This window comes from Papaver somniferum, chromosome 7 (genome assembly GCF_003573695.1).
Source record: "Papaver somniferum cultivar HN1 chromosome 7, ASM357369v1, whole genome shotgun sequence".
Classification (NCBI taxonomy): domain Eukaryota; kingdom Viridiplantae; phylum Streptophyta; class Magnoliopsida; order Ranunculales; family Papaveraceae; genus Papaver; species Papaver somniferum.
In genome coordinates this window covers 151,938,746-151,965,263 of record NC_039364.1, presented here as the reverse complement: position 1 = coordinate 151,965,263, position 26,518 = coordinate 151,938,746, and the positions used below count along the sequence as shown (strand labels likewise).

The window sequence follows — 26,518 nt, the reverse complement described above, 5'->3', positions numbered from 1 at the left end:
CATTTATGCAATTTAATTTCTCTTTGTTACTTTTCGTTAATATTGTATTTTGGTATCTCGAATTTTTATTTCATTTGTAGTCCAAATATACTGATCAGATACGATTGCTATCTATTCATTTTTATTTTTATGTTAGGTTCTTTTTAATACCATACCATTTAGTTCCTATTTTTTTACACTAAATTTTTTATTTTTCCCTGGACAGGAAATTGTCCAATTAGACTTTGACTTCTTCGGGACAAAATCATAGGATTTACATGGAGTGAAAATAAATAACGAAGAAAATGATGGTTCCATTGTTATGCACTTAACTTGGATCGGTAAATAGCATTTTTTAACTGTATTGATACTGTTGTTAGAGAGTTCGTACTCTTTGTTGGATTAGAGCCGTGTACATGTTCGTATCAAATGGATTAAAGTTTCTTGATTATGTGTGTGCGTTATTCTTCAAATTTTTTGTATCATGTGAAACTTTAAATTACATTTCTTCATCTTTATAACCTTTTGATGGTTTACAAAATGAGTAATTTTTTATCTTAAATTCTTCATGCATAGTCAAATAATGATCTTTCATTTTCTTATCTCAAGAGATTATTGTTAAGCAATGAAGAAAGCGGTTTAGGGAGCAATACAATAATACATTTTTTTTTCACTGTGATGCGTCACTATATCTATATGTGTCGGGAGTACACAAATTTTCATTGCATGCATTTTATCATTGATGCAAATGAAGAAGTTTTGGTATTACAGAAAGGTACAAGTCTAATTTCTGCTAGAAGATGTGGTTCATATGCACATATGTGATTCCAATAACTAAATTGTCGAGTTTTTTAAAGATTATCTTGGTTTAAGAGAGCTTAGTGCATAGGAACTCATCTACATTTTTCATCTAAAGATACCATGACTAATACTTGATCCATTACCTATCTTTTACTATGTGGATATCATCTAATACTTAAGCTTCTTTTATTTCATTGAAGATACCAAGTAACCAAAGTCGGTACAAATATCTTACACTTTATAGAAGTTGATTTAAAAAATATCTTAATATTCAATTGTATTTTCATGTTCGTTTTATGCTACCAAATTATAAAATTATGGATGTTTTAAGTCTCTTATGTACTCTTAGGTTAAGGTGTAATATCAGTTCCATTTCCAAGTTTTCATACCATTCATATTTAGACTCGGTCTCTTATTTACTTCTAGGTATCAAACACATATGCTGATAAAGAGAAACTCTCTTATACATGTATCATATTAGAGGGGGAAATTTCTTTTGTTTGGATATGAAATTTTATTTAATGCGAGTCTTTCACTACTAAGTTAAGACAATAAGATTGTATTATTAATTTGTAAGGAAAATCATATTTGGCACATGATATATGTAATATCATCATGCGCGTCATTTTTCACCGGTAAGAAAGATTCAAGGACGCTTCGTATCACTAATATCCAAGCGAATGTTGTAGGATTTAATGTTTTAAATTTTATTTATTTTTTTTTTATTTTTTTGTAACGTTGTAAGCTGAGCGTTTTTCATATGTTAGTTTAAACCATAAATGTATAGTTATCATTCTTTATCAAGAGGTTTCATATTACAGTATAACGTCTCTCAAACCTAGAATATTGTAGGGAATGCTGACGTTTAATGGCCGTAAAATGACTGGCCGTAAATTATATTTACCCAACCGATTAATTTTTTTACCATGAGTTCAAGTATTAATAATGTGTAACCATGCCAACTATACATTGATACAAGCACAAAGTCAATATTCGTATTTTAAAACAGTTAGAGGTTCCAAAAATTAATGTAGATATAACACTCTTTAAGGATATGAAAGAAGGATTCCCAACTCAGATTCAACTTTTTGAATTTCAAAAAAAAAATACTAATTTTTTTTAGCACAAAATGACAATCTATCTAAATGATGACTGAATTGCATTTGTAATTTGGAATGCAATCGACAAGTTACTTTTATTCAAACCTGTAATTTCTACATGTTCCCTCTTGGGGCATTAGATTTTCAAGTTTGTTGGTATTATTTGCAACAACTATGAATGGATGGTCATCTCAATTACCATAAATGAAAATGGGTGAAGATCCCAGTGTACACACTTATATTGGATATCTTAATCACTAAAAAAATACTTTTTGCTGTATATATGTCTGTGTACGTCCATGTGGACATCCTAACAACAAACCGGTCAGGTTGATGTTAATAGTATCGATCAAAGCTTCGAATTCAGTTTGAGAAAGATTATAGTTCCCTCAGGGTTCCCACGCTCAGCTCTTGGTTGTCTCACAAGAAAAAAAATATCTAACCAACACAAAAACAACTCATAGAACGGCACGGGTCATATCCTAGTATTAGCTATGATACAATATTTTAGTTACTAATAGTATTTTAGTGCTTTTATAGAAAGTACAAGTGAATTCGATCATCCAACGAATAAAAATAACAAAATGTGAGACTTAATGGTGTTTGCGACGAAAATGGAAAAATGTGGTTGGCTTGGTACTTCCATATATCAGCAACCACAATGATGAAATGTGGTTGGCCTAGTATTTCCATGTATCAACAACCACAATGATCAATTATGCTGGCCTGGTATTTCTATACTTCAGCAGCACTTATTATGCTCGCCTGGTATTTCCATGTATCAGCAGCCGGGTTGGCCTGATATTTCCATGTATCAGCAACCACAATTATGAAATGGGGTTGGCCTGGTATTTCCATATATCAACAACCACAAGGATGAAATGAGGTTGGCCTGGTATTTCCATATATCAGCAGCCACAATGAAAAAATGACAAAATGTAGCTGGCCTAGTATCTCCATATATATCAGCAGCATAAAATTGTTTCACAGGCGAGGCACAAACGCAGCAAATAAATTGAAATCAAAGTGGGGTTGGCACATGCAAACTGAAAATGGGAGTATTTTATCTTTCTTATTTTATTACAAATATATTCCATCGGGAAAGATAATTTATTTTCCATGTGAAGAATTAATTGAGGAATATTTACACGTAAGATTATTTTGGAAATAAAGTAACTCTTTCTTCATTTGGGAGATTTTGAAAATAAGGAGAGATTATTATTTCATTGGAAGAACGAGGTGGCAATACTATTTGGGAAAGATATTGATGACTACATCAACTTGCATGCAATATATTTTCATAGAATAATTTATTTTGATTCTTTGATTAATGAAATAAAAGAAAGGGAAGGTTATAAGAAGGGGGTCGACTATTTGAGAGGGGAGCCCGGCCACAGGGTCGTAAGTAGTGAAGGGTTTTGAAGTTTTGTTTTCGATTCTTCATTTTTCATTAGCTAGAGTTTGATTTTAATATGTTTATGGCTTTTGAGAAATCCATGTCTAGCTAGGGTCATGTTAGGGTTTAGGTAGAAACCACTTTAATTGTGTAAACTCTACATTTATATGGTCGATAATGATTTGAATGACTAGTAGTTTTTCTTCATATGACTTGGTATTTTATTGTTCATGTGATTTTCTTGATTATTTATGCTTTTCAATTGATATGGCGTGCTTTGGTTAAGTTCTTTGACGTGATATGCTTTAGGATTGATAGGTAATGCTTTAGAATCACTACCCATGAAGCGAAGAAAAATACAGCAGAGAAACAATATTTGAATATTGAAAATGCATGGAATATATTTTTAATGACTAGTAGAATTTGCATAATTAATTGGTGGAAACCGAAAATCCTAATAACCCGCACTCATTTTGTTTACTGTTAGAATTATTATTATTTCATTTTGTTCCAAATTTCTGAAAATCGTTCAAATATCATTTTGTCGATTAGTTAGTTTTGATATTAATTAGTAGTAGTATTTCACACTCCTCGTGGGAACGACCTGTACTTTCCATTTTTCTGCTAGTTAGACACTCTGCACTTGCAGTATTTTATTGTAGGTTTCCCAACCTACCAAGTTTTTGGCGTCGTTGCCGGAGAGTGGTTGCATAATACTCTCTGATTGATATCTTGTACATAGTTTATTTTTATTATTATTTTTTTATTTTTTTTTCTGTACATGATTTTTTTTTTATTTTAGTTTTCTTTTAGTTCTTTTTACGCAGTTTGCTTGGAATTTTCCAGGTACCTTAGTTTGAAGTGCTACCAGCGAAAAGATGCACTCACAAAGCTTTTGCAAGAGCCACTTGGAAGATCCACTAGAGGTTTGGTTAGCTCATTTTGGGAATGATTTTGATGATGATAGTGTTATATGTGAAGTCAATGCCTTATTAGACTCCACACCAATGCTAGACACTAATAAATGGAAACCCAAACTAGAACCTCTAAGTTTGTCAGAGTCTCGACTAGTTCTATTAGACGATAAAGATCCGACCTTGACCCTTAAGTCATTAAGTTCTGAATTTTTTTTTGTCTTGATGATATTGATAATTAAACCGTTTTTAAATGATAATGGGTCTATGATTCGTGATATTATTGCTCCATTGAGCTTTTGTTCTGCGGATGAATTTGAACCAATATTAGCTGCAGAAATCATTTCAGCTGATTTAGAACCTGATTTAGAGAGTGCTGCGAATAGAAATTGTCAAACAATTTGAACCTGTTGCTTATGGGAGTGATTTAATTTGCACTTACAATTTTCCAGTGGGAATGAATTTAAACATCGTTCTGGAGGTTTATAGTATTTGCAGGTGCATATTTTCAGTTGACCGGATTAGTTGGGATGATCCTCAACTTTTTAGACTTTATATATATGATTGGATTTCTACTTTGGGGTACCAACCTCACCTTGTTTGAGACTACATGCTATTGGTAAGTTGGCAAACAAATACATTTCGCTTCATGGGAGTCAACCCATCAGATTTGTTCCCTCTACTCTATCTCTTATTTTTATTGTTTATTTTTGTATTTCCCATCTTAATTTCTACGTTGGATGACTCAATTACATTGAGGAAATTGTAATGTTTAAGTGTGGGGGAGTGGGTAATTATCCATATTTTTGCAGGTTTTCACTTTTCTTAGAATTAAAAAAAATAAAAATAAATCAATTGCATGATATTTCTGTTTTGCTCGAGGACTAGCAAAATAGAAGTATGGGGGTGTTGATAAGCATGTATATGCTACATTTTATACCCATATTTATATTAGTTATGATACAATATTTTAGTTACTAATACTATTTTAGTGCTTTTATAGAAAGTACAAGTGAATTCGATCATCCAGCGAATAAACAACAAAATGTGAGACTTAATGGTGTTTGCGACGAAAATGGAAAAATGTGGTTGGCCTGGTACTTCCATATATCAGCAACCACAATGATGAAATGTGGTTGGCCTGGTATTTCCATGTATCAGTAACCACAATGATCAATTATGCTGGCCTGATATTTCTATACATCAGCAGCACTTATTATGCTGGCCTGGTATTTCCGTGTATCAGCAGCCGGGTTGGCCTGGTATTTCCATGTATCAGCAACCAAAATTATGAAATGGGCTTGGCCTGGTATTTCCATATATCAGAAACCACAATGATGAAATGAGGTTGGCCTAGTATTTCCATATATCAGCAACCACAATGAAAAAAATGACAAAATGTAGCTGGCCTGGTATATCCATATATATCAGCAGCATAAAATTGTTTCATAGGCGAGGCACAAACGCAACAAATGAATTGAAATCAAAGTGGGGGTGACACATGCAAACTGAAAATGGGAGTATTTTATCTTTCTTACTTTATTACAAATATATTCCACCGGGAAAGATAATTTATTTTCCATGTGAAGAATTAATTGAGGAATATTTACACGTAAGATTATTTTGGAAATAAAGTAACTCTTTCTTCATTTGAGAGATTTTGAAAATGAGGAGAGATTATTATTTCATTGGAAGAACGAGGTGGCAATACTATTTGGGAAAGATACTGATGACAACACCAACTTGCATGCAAGATATTTTCATAGAATAATTTATTTTGATTCTTTGATTAATGAAATAAAAGAAAGGGAAGGTTATAAGAAGGGGGTCGACTATTTGAGAGGGGAGCCCGGCCACAGGGCCGTAAGTAGAGAAAGGTTTTGAAGTTTTGTTTTCGATTCTTCATTTTTCATTAGCTAGAGTTTGATTTTAATATGTTTATGACTTTTGAGAAAGCCATGTCTAGCTAGAGTCATGTTAGGGTTTAGGTAGAAACCAATTTAATTGTGTAAACTCTACATTTATATGCTCAATAATGATTTGAATGACTAGTAGTTTTTCTTCATATGGCTTGGTATTTTATTGTTCATGTGATTTTCTTGATTATTTATGCTTTTCAATTGATATGGCATGCTTTGGTTAAGTTCTTTGACGTGATATGCTTTAGGATTGATAGGTAATGCTTTAGAATCACTACCCATGAAGCGAAGAAAATTACAGCGGGGAAACAATATTTGAAAATGCATGGAATATATTTTTAATGACTAGTAGAATTTGCATAATTAATTGGTGGAAACCGAAAATCCTAATAACCCGCTCTCATTTTGTTTACTGTTAGAATTATTATTATTTCATTTTGTTCCAAATTTCTGAAAATCGTTCAAACATCATCTTGTCGATTAGTTAGTTTTGATATTAATTAGTAGTAGTATTTCACACTCCTCGTGGGAACGACCTGTACTTGCCATTTTTCTGCTAGTTAGACACTGTGCACTTGCAGTATTTTATTGTCGGTTTCCCAACCTACCAGATCGCGGTTCATAAACGGGTCCAAGCCCATGTGTGGTCTTCTAAAGAAGAAGTTCGCGCACCCTAGTATTCTTCTTTACCCGTAAGCATACGTGAACCTAGGGTTTTGTGTATTTCCTCCATTAAAGCCTTCTTGGAGAAATCGAAAGAAAGGGTGTTCAAATCTCACTCCAAGTAAGTAAAATCATCTTGATTCTTTCAATTTCTTAGACCTATGATGAATTCTAAGGGCACAAAAAGGAGTTCTAAAAACTCAAAATCCTCTAGCTTGAATCCTCCTTGTGACCAAAACTCTCTTAGAATTAGGTTTGTGGGTGATTCTTGTGTTAGAATGTTTGATAAGATTGATTCAAAAGATTTCATTCTATAAAAGAGGTTGGATTTCTCTAGTGGGAATGAAGAGGATTTGGTATGCTTTACAAAATTCAAGCTTGGAAATATCTTTGATGGTCTTGGTAAAGGATTTGATTCTCTTACAAGGATTTTCTATGCAAATATTCATGATGTTGAAACAAGATGGAATTCAAATCCATGATTGGTAGAGAAAGGTTCCTTGTTGATAGAGAATTAATTTCAAGGATTACCGAAATCCCGTTGGGGAAAGTACGGCTACCTAGACCATGTGATGAACGTCCGTCTTGTGATGATATCTCGGTTGGGCTTTGTGGCAAGAAGGTCGTCTAGAGTCAAGGAAAGTTCCCTACTAATGATCTTAGTATTGCTTTGATGGTTTTTGGAAAACTTGGTATCCCCAATCTTTGTCCCTCCACAATTGAAAATTCTTGGTGGAGTCACGAGTTTGCGGAATTGGTTTATTTCCTTGATTCAGATATTTCAAGTCTCGATATTTGTGGTTTCATTATCTTTCATATGATTTCGATGATTTCACCCGTCAAAATGTTGGGTTACCCTTGCTTGACTAGTCAAATTTGTCGTGATCGTGGGTGTGATTCAATTGGAAACTCTCTTGGAGTCCCCAAACCGGTTAGTCCGTGTACCTTTAGGCGCATAAGGGAAAATTCTTGCAAGCGACAAAGAATTGCTTCTCTTGATTTTAGTGACCCTACTACTATAAGCCTTCTTCAAAAAATTCATAAAGGTGTGTGTAAGGTTGATTTAAGAGTAAAGTGTGTTCAAGAACAATTGTCCTTGGTTGCAACAAAGTTTCCTGAGATCAAGGAAGATTTGAACGCAATTCAAGCATCTTGGAGTATCTTCGATGTGGAAGAAGATGAGTAATTTGTGTTCTTGTTGCCTAGTATGTCTTCTTTTTGATTTAGTTGGGAGAATAACTAGTGCTTGAATAGCAATGATTGTGATTACACATAGCTATTATTTTCATCTTCTTGTTTTTTTTAGGTTTGTTTGGTTTAAATTCTAAAAATATTTGGAGGATGATGTTTTTGCAGTATTAATCTTTATGATTTGTTACATTGCAATTTGTTATGGGATATGTATGTTTGCGTCCATGAACTTGAAGGTCCCATATTCTGTCAAAAGTAAAGTCGTTTGTGATCGGTATTCACGTACTGGTAAAATAATGAATAGACTTTTGACAAATACAAAAGTTAAGCCTATATTGTCAATTCTTTGATGGAAGATAGGTTAAAATCTTTTGTTTTCAAGGATTATGTCTATTAAATATCGTTATGCAAATAGTGATGGAAGACAGAATGAATCCTTGTGTATTCCGCAGTATTGATCATCCATGATCCATATTTTATATATTACTGTGAGGCTCCGTAATGTGTCTTATGTTGAGCAGGATACAACCAAGTTGATTAATTTTTGATTAGATTTGTTGGTTGTTCCGTAAGGTACTTTATGTTGAGCATTTTTGAACTAAATTAATCATCTTGTTTGGTTATTGCTCCATAAGTCTTTTTATGTCGAGCAAAATAAATGACAATTAAATTGATTACTTTTGTAATTAGTTTGGTTGTGTATTCCAATTAGATTAATTATGGGTTTACTTGTAATTAATCTAGTTGAATATTTTCATACTCCGTAGGATTCCTCTTATGTTGAGTATATGAATGACTATCCTATTTATTTTCTAATGGTTATGTTAGTCGTATGCTCCGTAAGTTCTCTTATGTCGAGCATAGTCAATTAAGTTGATCACTTTTTGTGTTTAATTTGATTGCGTATTCCGATTAAATTAATCATGGGTTTACTTGTGATTAATTTGATTGAGTTTTTGGATATAGAAAATCAATCTCATGGTTTTTGGTGTCCAATAAAATCCTTCTTTTCTTTCGAAATTAAGGTCGCTCTTGTTGTTCTTTCGGGAACGACATCAAATGGGGGAGAGTTCTTTTGAACTTGTGCTTAATGGTAATATATTTATGGGAGTGCGGCTATGGAATATTAGAGGGGTTATCTCGTATCTTTAAACTCCTTGATGAATGCTATTAGCTTCGGCTATATGATTGCATCTAAATTAGATGGTATGTATTTTTATTTTAGTCATGAAATGTCTATTAAGGAAATTTCATTATGATCCCGTTCTTGTACCTTTGCCAATTTTATTGACAAAAAGGGGGAGAATTAATATGTAGTTCACACTACAAATACATATGGTTTTCGGATCATTGTGTAAGGGGGAGTGGTTTCCATGTGAGATGGAGTATTGACTAAGGGGGAGTGATACATATCACCATAGTATTATTATTGAAGTTGTGATATACTTGGACTTTGACTGTGTAATAATACTATGATACTGTATAACAATGATCGAGACCGATGCTTTCTCATTGTTATAGCTACGGATCTTCAACAACGGTGATGCTAAACTTACAACCTTTGGGATCATTGGAGTGCTTGGAAATGATGAAGATTTCGAGGAATGTTGAATATTAGACATGTGGAATAGGAGCTACTAAAGTTTCTTTATCTTTTTAGTATTCCATATGTATTGATAGTTTTGTCACTAAAATTGACAAATGGGGAGATTGTCATAGCACTGCTCGGTCGAACTCGCATGCATTGCTATCTCAAGCATGTTTGTCAATGTTAGTGATCAAAACTAAAAGTCTTGATTTCTAGTCTATTATAGCTAAGTCTCGGACTAGCATAGAAAGTGTAATTAATCTCAAGGACTTCATGGCGATTCATCATTCAAGCAGAAGAACTACTCAAGGAACCGGTGAAACTTCTCGACAAAAAGGTATGTGAAGACTTGAACTTATCTATCACTCAAAAGTCTATCTACTCTATCTCCTACTGTTTGAGACAAGAAGTCGTATGCTATATATATATATATATATATACTTGGATTATACACACTTGATATTTCGGGCCGAGTATACCTCGTTTATCTATATCTCTTAATATGTGTTGGTAAGCTTTTCGCTTCGATCAAGTTTATCTTTACCTAGTGACGAAAGTCATGATATGTTTCAATCACTTTGAAAATTTCTTTGACGAGAAATGGTGTAACAACTGTATAACGTCCTCTAAGAATGTTTCAATGATTGGAATGAGAGTTTAGATTACATAACCAATGATGGACATAAGCATTGTTGTGGAAACACATTTATGTATAAGTCCTATTCCTTGAACCAAAGTTTGCGAACTTTGTTGATCAAGAGAAACCGGAAGAATGGCTTTGCCAAGTCCGCGAACTGCCGAACTTCTCATCCCGAGAAATTGTGCTGGAGTTGACGAACTAGCTGCGTCCGCGAACCCAGTCCGCGAACCGGCAAAAGGTCTTTTGCCGAGATTTTTTGCTGGAGTTTGTAAACTCTACCCGGTTGCTTAAGTACGCGAACCTAGTCTGAGAACTTAAGGAGGTTATATATCTGAAGATGATTTCTGAACTTAAACTTAAAAAGACTAAGGAATGCAGTTTGCAAACCGTGGCTATAAAAGTTCATGAACCGATTCAAGTGAATCAAATCATCTTTGCTTCAATTGTGTCTTGTGTGGTACATAATATTTCCTTGCAATTGAACAACTCATTAACTAGTTCATTTGAAGTCATTTGAACTAGTTATGGTGAAGAAGAACATGGTTGATATGAAATGCTCATATGGCTAACCTTTTGGTTAACTATTACCGAACCAGCAAGTGCATAAGTTTGGGTATGGTTAACCTAGAAGCGTGCATTGTCAAGTGTGTGTAACAAGCTAAGTTTTTGATCTAACGGTTGAGAAATATTAACTTGAATCTAAATGAGGTTTTCATCTAACGGTGGATATTGTTTGCTTTGTGACCAAGGCAAAACCCTGATTTGAAAGACTATATAAAGGAGACATCTAGTATACTGCAAAACTAATCCCCACACCTTACGTGTGATACTAGTTTGCATACTATAGTCGATTCTCCTTTAACCTTTGGTTTTCTTCTTCTAAAACCAGGCTAACGACTTAAAGACTGCATTGGGATTGTGAATCCAGACCGATACTACTTTTATCGTAGTTGTGTGATCTGATCTTGCATCTTCTATCCTTCGAGTACAATCAGATTAATTGGCTTGAGAGTGATATCTCCGATAGGCAAGATATAAAAAATAGTCACAAACATCTTCGTCTCATTGTTTGTGATTCTGCAACATCTTGTTTCGATACCATACGATTAAGATTGTTGTGAGGTGATTGATAACTCTAGGCTGTTCTTCGGGAATATAAGACCGGATTATCAATTGGTTCATGTTCACCTTGATTATTATCAAAAGACAGAACAAAACCTTTAGGGTTTATATGTGGGAGACAGATTGATCCTTTGATAAACTTGTCTGTGTGAGACAGATTTGTTTATTTTCAAAGCCTGCGATTTTGGGTCGTAGCAACTCTTAGTTGTGGGTGAGATCAGCTAAGGGAATCAAGTGCGCAGTATCCTGCTGGGGTCAGAGGCGTAGGAGCATAACTGTACCTTGGATCAATGGGAGATTGATTGGGGTTCAACTACAGTCCAGTCCGAAGTTAGCTTGGAGTAGGCTAGTGTCTGTAGCGGCTTAATACAGTGTGTGTTCAATCTGGACTAGGTCCTAGGGTTTTTCTGCATTTGCAGTTTCCTCGTTAACAAAATTTCTGGTGTCTGTGTTATTTCAATTTCCGCATTGTATTGTTTTATCTTTATAATTGAAATAATGCAGGTTGTGCGTTAGATCATCAATTAGAGTGATCCAACCTTCGGTTGTTGATTGTCATTGATTGATCCTTGGATATTGGTTTTTAGTACCATCCAAGTTATTCCTTGTGTTTGATTAAGACTCGCTGATTTCTATTAGATCGAGTAAATCAAAACAAGAGAGAGATATTAACTCCTCGATATACTTTAGTCTATATTGAGTCTGACTGTCTAGTTATTCTCTAGCAAAGTATATTGGAATTAGTCCATACAGATTGCTAAGAGAAATATTGGATGGTGTTGTTAGACCCTCGCTTTTTCACAGGCTAACAGCTCCATGTGAAACAATATACAGACCACACAGCTGAGTGCTAACCAAACCATATCTGAATATTGTCCGTATTGGGAGTCAATATCTCATCCACCGGCTACAGAATTCGAAACAATAGCAACAATTTTTCAGAGAACAACTATTCAATAACATGGCATGAAAATGTTTACTCGACATTGACTATCGTTTGTGTAAACCGACTCTCCTTTCTGGTCGTAGCACTGTAGAAGAGGGAATCGTCTGTTTGGCTACCTGAAAAAAATATCCTCAAAGTAATGGAAATGATTGCAGAGTTGAGAGTAATGCATAATGATCATATTCACGCGGTCTCAATAAGTTCTCACCTATATTAAACCTCAAAATATGTGATGTAAAGGGTTGATTAAATGCTAAATGTATTTAGCAGACATCTTGTAAATGTAGAAATAACGGTATTTTGAACTTCAAATTTAAGGGAACAACAGATATACAGCCAGTTGATCGTCAAAATTCCTAAAAATATAACATATTTTTTAGCCATTTTATTCCCACACGTAACCTACAAAGATGAACTGCTGAAAAAGTATAAAACACTACCAAAACAACAACAAACAACGGGATTACATAATGTGGTTGTCATACGCGGTAAGCGTTATATGGTATTCCATTTTAACATTCAGGATCTCTTCAAAAACTGCAAACCCATGATACCTTCCCTTCTCCTGATGCCATTTAAACATGAAACCGAATTTACATAAACCAAAAATTCTTCACTTTGGAACTTAAATATGTACACAGGAAAATTTGTTTGTCTCACTTATGGATGCCTAATAAAGTAAAGAGAAACGGATCATTGGGTACCTCTCCCATTATGAAAATGTACGACGAAGTGGCGCGGACTGCTGGACTTAAATTGTCCAGCGCAGATAATATGGTGAAGACGGTATGGTCTGTCACCTCAAAGTGAAGAAGGAACCTGCATCCGCTTAATCAGGGTGTATACCATGAACAACGGGGGAAGCGGAATTGTTTAGTGAAACTACTGGAAATTATATCCCATAATAATACATTGCAGCACAGGTTCCTCGAAATTTGGTGCATCTACAGTCTCCGACTTCACCAACCCCTTTAGGCGTGCATTTGTTGTAGCCAAATAGTGCCACCCGCTGGTATCCAACATTCGAGTTGCACTGTCTTTGACGATAATTCCATTGAGTGCCTACATGCCACAATTGGTTAGCCATCTTCGATGCGAGTAATTCTATTAGAAATGTAACGTATCTGGACAGTTAGAAATGTACTTGGTAAGTGGGATTCTATTTGGCATCATTAGTTTAGAATCTGTCTTTATATTTCGGCATAAAAAGGTCCAGCGCTGGAGGGGCATTTCGAGTTGGGATTGTTATTTGGCGTACCGGTTTAAGGAAGTATGACATGTTGCACATGTGAGTTAATTTCGAGTTAGATTCGTTGTTGCATAACCATGACAAATTATAATGGCCATGTACATGCAAGTGATACCTTTCCTACAAATCAAAAAAATGTTGACTTGAGAATGCCATGAAACTAAATGCGGCTGTCCGCTATCAGGTTATTTTCAAAGGAAGAGTTAATATTAAATATGGAGGATGTTTAAGGTGCTGCATAAAGAGTCTCCTTACCTTAGTTGGCCGGAGTAGAAACCTTAAGGAATAAGATGATTTCACAGTATATGTACGATCATACTGACTGAGTTCCCGAAGTTCTCCTTTGCATTCACCCATCACATTGATTGCCTGTAAAAGTATTTCAGTTAATTGACACTCATTACTGGCGCTAAGATTTTATGAGCACAAACAAATAAATTTAGACATCCATGGATAACAAAACAACTCTCACACCATAAAATTCATACATAAAATATAAATCTCTTATTAGACAGAACATGAATAACATGCCATAGCAAAGAGTTGGAGCTGACCCATGAAAAAAATTAAAGAATATGAAGAGGATGCCATAAAAAACTTAATAAATAGGTATATATTGTTCCCACAATATTGTTCCCGAAGTCTTAGGTGATAGGTCCTCTTACTGCATGAAGGGAAGGGGATCAACCTAGTTGTACCTTATAATGACAGTAGTATCAAAGGCTACTACAATTTAGTATTCTAACTCCATTATTTTTTTTGAGTCTTACAGTCCTACAAATCATATAAGAACGAATAACGGAAGAATAAATGAAAAACTAAGAAGTAACCATTCAACTACTGATTGAGATTTCATAATATGTAAAAGTTAAAGCACACAAATATCTCCCTGTCGCATAATTCACTACAGGCACGCCATCAAATGAAAGGACGGAGTCATCTTTCTTAAGCAATGGGCATCGAAAAAAAGATCAAGTTAGCTCACATATGATTCCTGTCAAGCTCCAATTTTAAGATAGAAAAAAGAAAGAAAAATAAAAATTCAACTCATTTGTTTTTCTACTACTCACCCAATACTTTCTGCACTCAATTATAGTTCTAAGTTGTACATGGCATATCATTTATTCACACAAATGGAATGGACCAATAAAACCTTCAAAAACATTCATCACGTGTAAGCATAGCATCCTGGAAATAATAAAATAACCGTATAAAGCTTAAATGAATAAGAACTACCATAGATATTGTGTACCTCAGCTGCCATAATAATCCCAATTTGGTTCAGGCCATCACAAATTGGTTCTGACATTTGTTACCCCCGTTGCACAGATTATTGTATGAACATCATGCAAATGGAGATATACAGAGGCGTATTGGACCAAAAAAGGCCTACCAAGTACTCGTACAGGGTTAATTTTCTCTACCGCCACCTCCGAGTCCTCTGTCGACTCCTCCGGCGCTGCCAACGATCACAATAAAATAGAAAAGAGTCACTACAGATATAACACACCAAAAAATACATCATATTTGAAAAGTAAAATTCAAAGTAACCAATTTGTTCAAAAGAAGGATCGTCTCAACTCTCAAAGAAGATAAGACAACAAAAGAATACACAAAATATTATGTAGTACCAATTTTCATATTTTTTTTTATCATATATATTCCTCTACCAACATTTCTGGCATTTATAGCGCTACACAGATTCAGATTCCAATATCGCCATTGAACCCAACAGACCAAGAGGTTGGAACCATTTCCAAGCATTTCTCATCTAACTCAGAGACTTCTCATCCAAGACCATCATGTCATCTTAATTGATTAATCAATAGTCAACACATATTGCTACTTTCTGTCTTTTCTATGAGAAACTTAGAACACTGAACCAAATTTAGTGAGAAAAACAGTTGCTGAAAATATAATATGAAAAAACATATCACTTAAAAATTTAAACAAACAGTTTATATGTCTTTAAAAGAGTGATTATATCCCAAACCTTTTGATAAAAAGTCAAACACAAACTACCTGCAAATTTTTTAAAAAAATAAAAGAAAAGCAAGATTAGGAATTTGATTACTGGAGGAGAAAACTCACACCCTAACGGCATTTTTTCGATGGCAATGTAAGTAGTATCCCCAAAATTATAACAGATTAGCATTGACAGAACTTATTAGAAGAGGTAGGAATTTTTGAAAAGTAATCTCGGTAGAGGTAGGAATCATTACAAATGATGAATTGTCGAACAGTTAAAAGAACAGATAAAAATTATATGCATCGATACCTGAGATGGATGGTAGCTCTTTCCTCAATATACCAACCAAAATCTGTAAGATTACATCGAAAAAGTTAAGAAATTCCAATGGAAGATGATGAAGAAGCCGAAAATATAGCAATCGAAAACCTTGATGTGTGAAAGCCGATGTGGGTGAGGTTTCCTATAACTTCATTTTCTCAATATACCGATCGAAGACAGATGCATCACCTCGATGTTGTTTTGAAAATACACTAATCAAATACAATTATAAAGAAAAATTAGTTCAAGTAATTACTTAATAGACTTAGAGAGTACTCCGAAGAAACAAAAGGAGAAACTTGGGAAGATGATAACCTCTGTCGAGGTTTATGTAGGAGATTATGGAACATTCCAAGCTGTTCTAATGTAACGTATGAAATTCATTAGCCGGGCGTTTTCTGTAACGTGCGAACAAAAAGTGGAAGAAAATCCCGATTTTGACAGATCGGAAGCAAAAAAAGTGGAAAAGAAGCCAAATTTATTTTGTAACAGAAGAGAGATTTAGGGCACGAAGTGATCACATGCATTAGATCGAGGCTTAAAAGGAGGGATTATTTTCGACCAGGATTTATCTTTTGCACTTTCATTCGAATGGGAACCGTCGATCGCTGTAAAAAGCCTACTCAGAACCATTAAATTGGGCAAAATACATTTGTTTTTGTAAGATGGATTCTTCGTTCCCATAAATCGGTCCCACAACTCCGTCCATATCTTGAAGAACAGTGCGAGTATGCATCTTTTTTTCTTTAGATCCATCGACAACAACCATTAAGCTCCATTCACCATTATTATCTCGAGATTATATTTCTCCCTGTAAATACTATAGTGGTGGTGATAATGAATCTTAGATTTGATTTTTCTATTTTGTGGATTAGATCTATAAAATATTTATATTTCTGTACACTGTTATGTTTGATTAGATCCCTAATTGTTCATGAAGGTCTACAAACATACGCCTCAATGGGTATCAAGATTTGATTGGAAGTCATTCAGAAAACTTATGCCTAGAAACTAATTGTCACATGATAAAATGTGTTGGAGCATTTCTCCGTTGAACCAATTGGCGTTGGTATGTCAAGTTAGTTGTCAAATTTAGACGATAAAACGTATGCTTTAAAGTTAGTTGGATATCCGAGAATCAAATATCTCCCTTATAAAATATAGTTTGGACAACTTAGGCAAGTTAAAGAGTGGTTCGGATTCATTTTTGGGAAAGCTAAACCCATGGTTGTGGTTCGTTTTAATTAAAATTAATCATTATGAGTGTTTTATTAATTAGTGTCTCATTAATCTCTAATAATGAATAATTTATTAAATTTTCATCATTTAATGTCCTCTTAATTAATCTAATAAATATATATTTTTACATTAATAAATAATTTTAATAAAAATTATATCAATAGAAATTAATGGTTAGTAGTGGAAGAAATAGTGGCTGGTAGAAGCGGTGGTGGTGGAGGCGATAATATCAGTGGTGGTGGAAAAAATAATGCCGAAAAGGTGGTTTTATGGTGGTGATGTTGGTGAATAGTCGTGAACATTTTTAGTTCTGTATATTTACAACACAAGAAACATTGTATTGTGAAAGATTTAGTTAGTCATCACGATTGATAAAAACATATAACATATTTTGTGAAAATATGAAAATTTGGCTACAAAAATTTGTGATTAGCAAGATTGTGAAAATTTGGCTATCATAGGTCGTCGGGGTTTCAATCTATTCAAAACTTTTTGGTCTAGAAATGTGAGATTTTCTCAAGAACAAATTTTTCGTTCATATTTGTTTAGACTTGGTAGAAAATACTGATAGTTTGGACAACTTAGGCAAGTCAAAGAGTGGTCCGGATTCATTTTTGCGAAAGCTAAATCCATGGTTGTGGTTTGCTTTAATTAAAATTAATCATTATGAGTGTTTTATTAACTAGTGTCTCATTAGTCTCTCATAATGAATAATTTATTAAATTTTCATCATTTAATGTCCTCTTAATTAATCTAATAAATATGTATTTTTATATTAATAAATAATTTTAATAAAAATTATATCAATAGAAATTAGTGGTTAGTAGTGGAAGAAATAGTGGCGGGTAGAAGCAGTGGTGGTGGAAAAAATAATGCTGAAAGGGTGGTTTTATGATGGCGATGTTGGTGAATAGTCGTGAACATTTTTAGTTCTATATATTTACAACACAGGAAACATTGCATTGTGAAAGATGTAGTTGGTCATCACGATTGATAAAAACATATATCATATTTTGTGAAAATATGAAAATTTGGCTACAAAAATTTGTGATTAGCAAGATTATGAAAATTTGGATATCACAGGTCGTCGAGGTTTCAATCTATTCAAAACTTTTTGGTCTAGAAATGTGAGATTTTGTCAAGAATCAATTTTTTGTTCATATTTGTTTAGACTTAGTAGAAATAAAATTTTGATTTCATCTTAATTCAAAAACGGGTTAAAATAAAATTGATTGCAATACAACATAGTATCATTAATACAAAACAAAGTTAGGCTAAGTTTGCATGTGTTAGTGGTAGTCAGGATTTGTCCAGACAAAGATAAATCAAGGGATGTGGTTCCTCAGACCACCCCTTACGTCTCGCACGTGTGGCGTTCATTAATCGACTTCTTTGCGAGACGCCTCCCTCACACCTTCATCTTCCGTATGTTCTGTGCGACATCCACTTCTCAATAATCAAGTCACAGTCCAATGGAGATTCGATTTCTACATCTCTAATTATTATCTTTTGATAGATGTAATCGACTTCTTTGGCTTAAGTTTAAAGTTTCAATTTTACGGTTTATTTGAGTTTTCCATTCAAATATTTTTTATCTGTGATTAATCAATGTCAAAAATATTGTCAAATTGGTAGTTTAACTCCGTTTATAGTTGATATGTTCATCTGTTTTGATTTTCTTATATGGGTCGGTTGGATTATGAACTGTTGTATGCGAATAGGTCAATTGTGTTCTTTTGGTGCGATTTAATTAAGGTGATTTGTCAATAGGGAAAGAGTAATTGTGCCCTTCAAGTGTTTGAGAAAAAACTTGAAAATGAGTTCCGCGGAGTAACATTATGATCCAAGCCAGATGATTGATAAGGTGAGTATTCTTATTTATCATTAATTATCCATAAAATTTCTAATGACAGGAGTAGTGGAGGAACTTGACACTTTTTGATGCTATTTATTTTATGATATCCCTGAACTTTTAAATATTTTTGTGTGAACTCTTTAACACGTTGGTGATTATTTCTTATTGAAAGCTACGGATTCATTTAAAGCTCACAGTGTTATGACAGTTCACTTAAAAATATGCTTACTATTTGAAAATTACAAATCATTTCCACACTTTGTCATAATAAGGTAAATCTGCGGTGCTTGATTGCAGAGACGTTTTATGGGTCAGTAGAGAAAGCACAATCACAAAGCGCATGAATGAAATACCAAATGTCTTCAATAGTCTAACCAAAGACACCATGATGTTAATGCAACTAATTAGCTAGATGAAAGACCTATAATACACCTTAAACTTTTAACATAAATTAGATGTGTTCGATGAAGATCAAATATATAAAAAAATACTTTAGCAAAAAGGAGGCACCTCGATCAAGAAAGCTCGCACTACAACAATTATCATATGCTGAAAGGACATAATAGGATAAGATAAGTCATTACATGGATTAAATTGTTGTGAACATCATAAAGGTACATTGCGGTGTTGATTATTAATTATTATGTTGAAAAATAAAGTAAAATTTGGAACACTACTGCATTAGCTGCATTAGAAGTGCAACATAGAGGAATGCACTTGGGTTGGATTGATTTCTTACTGAATTTTTTATTTCGATATTCACGACTTGAGAGATGCATCATAAATTCATAAAATAGCTGATTCCATGTATCTGGAACACTGGGGAGGCACCAAAGGCTACAATCTTGGAGCATAATTTCTTTAGCATTGGTTTTGTTGTTTCTCTGAGTGTGAAAAGTTGGTGATGTCGGCCACTGTGATTGCACAAAATGCAAATCAACTGTCGAGGAGCCATTGCCAAGGTATGTTATATATTCTATGATTCACTAAGTTCTTTTTTCCTCGCCCAATGAATTAATTCCATGTAGGTTCTTGCTTCCTCTTAAAATCCAGGGCCATGTTTTTACGCTCGAAATTGAGGTCCAAAAAATCGTCAGATCCACCGCATCGGACTTAATTATTCATGAACGGGGAGGTATGCCTCTCATAGCCTTGCTGAACACGTTCTACCGTAGGTAAATTATAGTTGCAGCCCACATGTATTTGTAACAACCCTTAAACAACTTGATTTTTTTTCTAATTAAAAAAAAATGCAAGACTTAGGTGGTTGAATGTATATTGAATTTGGTGATGAATTACCAACTAATAATTACGTCGTTTAACTTGAAGTGAAAAACTGTCCTTGACTCCGTTGTTTTCCTCTCAGGCAACATCCTGTCCCTAGCATAAGAATCTTGATTTCCCACTATCAGCTATGAATCTCTCCCAAGTTGTGCAAATCCGACCACATTTTGTTTCGAAATTAATCAATCTTGGGTAGTAGATTTTATATGATTTGCTTTACTGTTACTGGCCCAAAAGAGTGAAACTCCGCATAAGCTAAAACCTTTCTAACTTCTTTTTACAAGTAAGCGTTTTCTAACTTCGAATCGTATTTTATTCTAACTTCGAATTGTATTTTATTCGTATGATCAATAAAGACGCTGGAGAAATGGATATCGTTGCATAGGTGGAGAAAGATAATGTGTATGTTAGGGATATTTTTTTTCAAGTACTGCCTTACATTAATGTTTATAAAAGAGCTTATATGTTTACGATTCGTGACGGGATATGGTATTTAAGAATTATGTAATTTTTTAAGATGTTTAAAGTTTCAGTTTTTATTGTCGGGTTTTCTACTTGACCTCCTTGCCATGTTCTGCCATTTTGTGCTTATGACTGAAAGTTTGGTTCTACCAGATAGATGCTCCTTCCATGTTTAACAAATAGACATACGCGTTACCCTATATTTGGGCAATACTATTGAAATAAATAGACGAACTAATTTATAGCTCATTTCACCATTAAAGTTGCAAAAGACCTTATGTTAGATTCCAGAGTACGCTGGACGTGTAAGATGTTGGATTCTAAGAACAGAGAAGAGAGAAAGGAGAAATACACACTAACTCTATTTCATTGATCGTATAAACAAGCCTCTTAAATAGGCAATACATAACCGACAATAACCGTTTCTTATAACTGACTCCTAACTGATAGGAGAACCTATCCCAAATACGTGTGACATCAGTCACTACAAATATTACTCTTAACATAAGATCTATAATCTTTTATGATATTTTCTTTCATATTCAAATTAGCTACACTCCTGGGTGATGTGATCCAGGTGTAAGTCCTACAGTAGCAGACAAATCAGCAAATGGAATTTTTCCCCACTCTAAGGATGTAGCAGAGACTGGCATCAGCGTAAAAAGACACGGTACATGATCTGCGTGAGAGATGACCTATGGAAAGATGATGGTTTATGTATCAGGTTATCCTATAAGAGGACATACATGGAGGAGATGACGGTTCAGAATTTTGTAAGTATCCTCTCATCTCTGATGGTTCAAGTAATAAGCGATTTAATTTATGTTTCTTGCTCAGGGATCCCATGACCATCAGTTAGGATCCGGGTAAAATGTGTTTGTCACATTCAGTACGTATAATAATATATGAGGTTTCAAGTCAATTTTAGAATACTTCGCTCACTATTAATGACCCACTTTATTTTTCATATTTTGGTTGAAAAGGACCTGGGATTCAAGGATAACTTTGACAAACATATTTTGAATCTGGGTTTCATACTTTTCCTATTTATCACTTTTTCAATTACTGATGAAGGTGCTATTTATGCTATGATTGGATGGATGTTGTTCAAGAGACTGTCACGGTGATTTTTAAAGGGTGACTTCTTTTAGATGTAAGCATTCACTAGATTATCCCTATCAATGCATTCATAATTATCCCTATTGAATTTTTCTTTTCACGGGGTTTGCGTGCATTCTCCCTAAAGCGAAGTTGGTGAAAAGAGTTAATAATTTTACTGATTTGACAAAATTGGTTAGTTGATCTCTATCCATTGTTGTTATCTATGTATGCAGGTGACAGAACCATTGATTACTTTGAGAAATCTATATCTTTATAATGGATTTTTTGCTTTGTTGATTGTATAGTTGGATGCTGGATTTTTGTTTGCATCAGTAGAATAGATGAAAATAACAAATCCGTACTGAAAGAGAAGCAAGGTCAACCAGAATTTCATATTCTACTTTTATCATGTATTGTTTGTAACGTTGAAGTTGTGACTGTTTTAAAAATTTGCAGGGTATGATGCACCTGCAAGAAGAGAATCTTCTAGAAGGGACAGTTCGGAAAATCTTTCCTTACTGAGCACAATTAAGAATTGGTGATGCTAATCAAAGGTGATTTTCTAAGACAAATTCTAGCGTTTTCCTTATGATGGCCTTGAATCTAGCTTGACATGTAAGCTATATACGTTCTGGTGTCAGAACATCAACACAATCATGCATAGTAAAATTATTTCTACTTAGATTAATCAGAAATATGATAGACTGAACTGATAATCATATTCAGTCCTAAATAAATCTTTTAGGGTTCCCGAAGATTCTCTCCTACTTTTTTCTGCTTTGGAGACTTGATTTCCTATCTTATGCATCTGTCTCCTATATGACTCTATCATATTTTGAATGCTCTGTGCACGTCCACAAGATTTTACCAGTGGGTTGCTTTATGTTATTTCGTTATTTTTTATTATTTAGGGAGCCTAAGGCTGTCATGGAGGGGATGTAAAATTCCTTCATTAATATGTAGTTACCTCTTTAGTCAATCTTACAATGGTTGTCTTAGGGGCATTATAATTTTCCCTCCAACATGTAATTACAAGGAAAACATACAGGGTGTACTTCACCCTTATGATTAAATAAGAAAGTCATTCGATGCTTGCTGAAATTTCAGGAGAATCTGCCACACCTGATAAGCACGTAAGTGCTACATTTTATACCCATATTTATATTAGCTAGGACTCAATATTTTGGCTGACAACACTATTTTAGTACTTTTGCAGAAAATACAAGCGAATTCGATGACCGATGTGATAAACACCAAAAATGGTCAAATTAGAGGAACTTGTGACTCAAAATACCAATACTCCAAAGGAATTTATTTAAATGTGGCTGGCCTGGTATTTATATATCAGCACCCACATTTGTTGAGGGATTTGTCAACATATTCACTTCCTAACAGAGAAGGGGACCCTAGAGCACTATCTCGAGCATTTGGCATTTTTCAATTTGCTGCCGTCTTGTTCTTCTTTTTCTGCCATTCTCTTTTGTCCGACAATGTCTAATTCTCAGACCGAAACAACAGCAGCACCAATAGTTGATTTAGGGCATTGATTGTTCCAAGGCAAAGAAAGGAAGACGGTGATTCATGGCTGTGAAACGTGAAAGATATTGATGGGAGATTGCAGTAGATGATGTCTGTGTATGAAGTTTAAATGTGACTGGAGAAGACAGACCAGTTGACGAGAATGGAATGTCTGGAGTTATATATTGAAATGTGTTCGGTGATTGTCTGAGCTAGTTGCAACAGAGAGTAGACACCGCTATTCTGGTTGGAATTTAGGAATGAATCATGGCATCCGGTCATGGTGGCCGTGTATATATGCATGAAAGCATATGAAATTGGGGTGATAATGTTAACAGCGAGAAGAAAGGTACTGAGTTGGTTGTCTGTTAGCTGATGGAGTGCAACTTCTTCTTCCGAAATCAGAAGCAGCAGTTCTTAGGGCGACATTAATGGTGGTTGATTGGGTTTTCTGTGAGGCTGTGTATATGAATCAGCTAGAGCTGCAAATTGTGGTTGCCTGGGAAGGAGCTGAAATGAAATGGTGAGAAGATGGAGCTGTGATAATGGAGTTGCTCATATTGCAGAAGCGAAGAAGAGTCTGAAGTCTGAGACCGAGATGATGATCATGGAAGCTGTTCATCGTGATGTCAGCAGCAATGGATTTTGATTGCAGTTTGGCAAGAGTATTCTCGATTGGAAATGATTGCAGTGGCGATATTTACTGGTACCTACAATTGGGTCATGATTAAATGGTGAAGGACAGCGCCAACAGAGATGGAAGGAGGGACTGTCGATGGCTCGAGTGGTTCTGTCGTTCAAGAAAGCGATGAAGAAATCTAGGGTTTGCTGTGTTCGATCTTGGGAGGGAGATGAACGGGAATGGAGTTGTTCGAAGTGAAGTTACGGTCAATAACTAGCTGAACATTCGTATGGGGTTTGGTCACCGGTATCAATTCTCAAGGGAGAAAGAAAGTGCTAGCTGTGCTCATGGAGTCAGGAAACAAAGAAAACAATTAATAATTCGGAAATGGACTATTGTATTCTGGTTCTCTGTGGAGTTCAAATGTTTATGACTTATGTCAACATCATATCTTAACTTCCCCATATTGTTGTAAGATTCTTCCACAACGTTTATGGAAACAAAATGAGCACGAGACATCTATAAGATCAGATGGCAGACGAGTGTTGCAGAAGAAGACGTGGAGAAACTTCATTGGGTGATTTTGTTTATCACTCAACATGTGTCACAAGTTAATTGGCTGATGATGTGGTGTAGAGAATTAATAAGGAAATTAGATTTCTTTGAGAGGCTATGTATACGTTCAAAGATTGAGCCAGAAAGGAGGTCGGCTGAAGGCTGAAAGACGACCAGAAAGGAGGCGCGGCTACGGAGCCGCAACTTAGAGAACAGGGTTTGAGTTGATTTTCTCCCATTCTTCGGTTTTGATTAGTGATTCTCCATTGATATTTTTATGGCTTTGGAGAAAGCCATGCTTTGTTGATTTTTTTGTAAATAGGATTTATGATGGAAACCATTTTGGATATTAGGCTACTATGAATCGAATGATTTAGCAATAAGATCATTATGATTTGAATAGATTTGATTTTCGAATATTGTTATCGATTTATTGAAAATGAGTTGTTGCTTCACCGGTTGGGAAAACATATGTGCGTAATTGATAGATCTACAAATGTTTGTCTAATTATTTGATATTTCATACTTGGTTTAAGTTCTTTGATGGGTTATGCTTAGAAGAGCCAGATAAAAATTATGAATTAGTATTTTAGTTTCGTTACAATTTACTCGCTAATACAATTTGATAGTGCATACTTGGATTTAATTTCTTTGATGTGCTATGCTTTTGGTATGCTAGTGATATTTGCGACTCTATGTTTATAATAGGTGATGCCAATAGAACGGACGATAAACACATATTCAGAATTATGATTTATTTCAGTGATTAAATAGAAGTAATGGTGGATATCTTATAACCCTGGTTACTGATTCTCACATATTTGGTTACGTCTTTCATATTTTGCGTTCGTAGTTCTATAAATTTCTAAAATATTGAATTTGATTTGTTGATTATTGATATTAGTTAATAGTAGTATTTTCACACTCCTCGTGGGAACGACCTGTACTTGTCATTGTTCTAATAGTTAGACACTGTGCACTTGCAGTAATTTATTGTAGGTTTTCGAGCCTACCAACACCCAATAATTCCAACTGTTACTATAACTTCTGGGTTCGTATGTGAAAGCTAATGATTTTATTGGGTGCACAAAAAGGGGTTGATCAAGCAGTTTGGGATAGTCATTGACGTGCTTCAAATAAGTTGTGCAAAGTTGAGGTCCCATATGAAATGTATGTGTTATGTGTACATCAAATTGAAGCGGTGACTTTCTGACATACATTTTTGGTTTAATTGCTGTAATGTGAAGTTTTGATTCTCATGATAATTGTGCATTATATTTCGGTTATTGGTATTCCTTTTTCAAAGTTTTTGTAATACCAATGAGACAAGGCTGATTATAGTGAAAAAATAACCAAAATTCTATCAAACACTACTTCCAAAACCCTTTATTAAGCACTGACATACTAAATCAATAGGAAACAAGAAAATCATGAGTTAGTGTTATAGAATAGTTTTATTATGACTTTAAATAAACCTTTTGGCGGACAAATTATTAGGTATATCATGGGCTTGAGCTCCAGTTCTTCCTCTCATGTTGCAAGATGATGTCAATCCTTTCCGGTTCACCATCTTAGGAGATAAGATGTAATATGCTTCAATTCTCATATTATACCATTCACCGAACTAACGTTTTTCAGGGATCCTATTTTGCAATAAACTTAACGTTTCTAGAGATCTTATTCACTGACTCAAGTTCATCCCTTATAAAAACAAAATTATTTTTGTCATCTCATATTAAACTTCCAATAACGTCAAAGGGAACTATACATTCAGTTCCCTCATTCAGCAGCTACGTGCTTGAGGTATAAGCATGGCAATATGTATAGCCGCGGAAAAGTCCATCTGTATTTATGGTTCGATTTTTAAAAACGTGTGGTTTGCAAAGAGGTGATTTATTACTCATTAACCGCCAAAAATTACACGGGTACTCGTTATATGTTGTAGTTTAAGAAAAGTCATTTTACCACCAGAAAAATGCTTAGATCAGAAATAAGGGATATATTAAAACAAAGATTTGTGCCCGTGCCGTTACGGCACGTGTTATGCCTAGTATAACAATAAAAAACATAATTGAATAAATTAA

General features: G+C 34.5%; 2 long non-coding RNA genes across 16 annotated transcripts; one reads left to right on the top strand and one right to left on the bottom strand.

The window, feature by feature from the left end:
• Positions 1 to 12,551: 12,551 nt before the first annotated feature.
• Positions 12,552 to 16,898, bottom strand: LOC113298772. Of its 9 annotated transcripts, none has more exons than XR_003334383.1 (9): positions 16,114 to 16,898; positions 15,907 to 16,010; positions 15,787 to 15,829; positions 15,140 to 15,530; positions 14,761 to 14,967; positions 14,579 to 14,661; positions 13,764 to 13,877; positions 13,404 to 13,628; positions 12,552 to 13,321 (listed from the first exon to the last, which is right to left on the bottom strand). It is a non-coding gene; the product is annotated as an uncharacterized LOC113298772 (long non-coding RNA). The 9 variants fall into 9 exon arrangements; XR_003334385.1 differs by lacking the exon at positions 14,579 to 14,661 and having other exon boundaries at positions 13,404 to 13,477; positions 13,624 to 13,628; XR_003334382.1 differs by lacking the exon at positions 13,404 to 13,628.
• A 1,564-nt stretch (positions 16,899 to 18,462) lies between these two features.
• Positions 18,463 to 24,836, top strand: LOC113298771. Of its 7 annotated transcripts, none has more exons than XR_003334372.1 (8): positions 18,463 to 18,555; positions 18,808 to 19,854; positions 19,946 to 20,027; positions 21,216 to 21,411; positions 21,713 to 21,791; positions 22,045 to 22,116; positions 22,196 to 22,293; positions 22,956 to 24,836. It is a non-coding gene; the product is annotated as an uncharacterized LOC113298771 (long non-coding RNA). The 7 variants fall into 7 exon arrangements; XR_003334376.1 differs by having other exon boundaries at positions 18,463 to 18,901; positions 19,690 to 19,854; XR_003334374.1 differs by having other exon boundaries at positions 18,463 to 18,901; positions 19,664 to 19,854.
• The last annotated feature ends 1,682 nt before the right edge of the window (positions 24,837 to 26,518 follow it).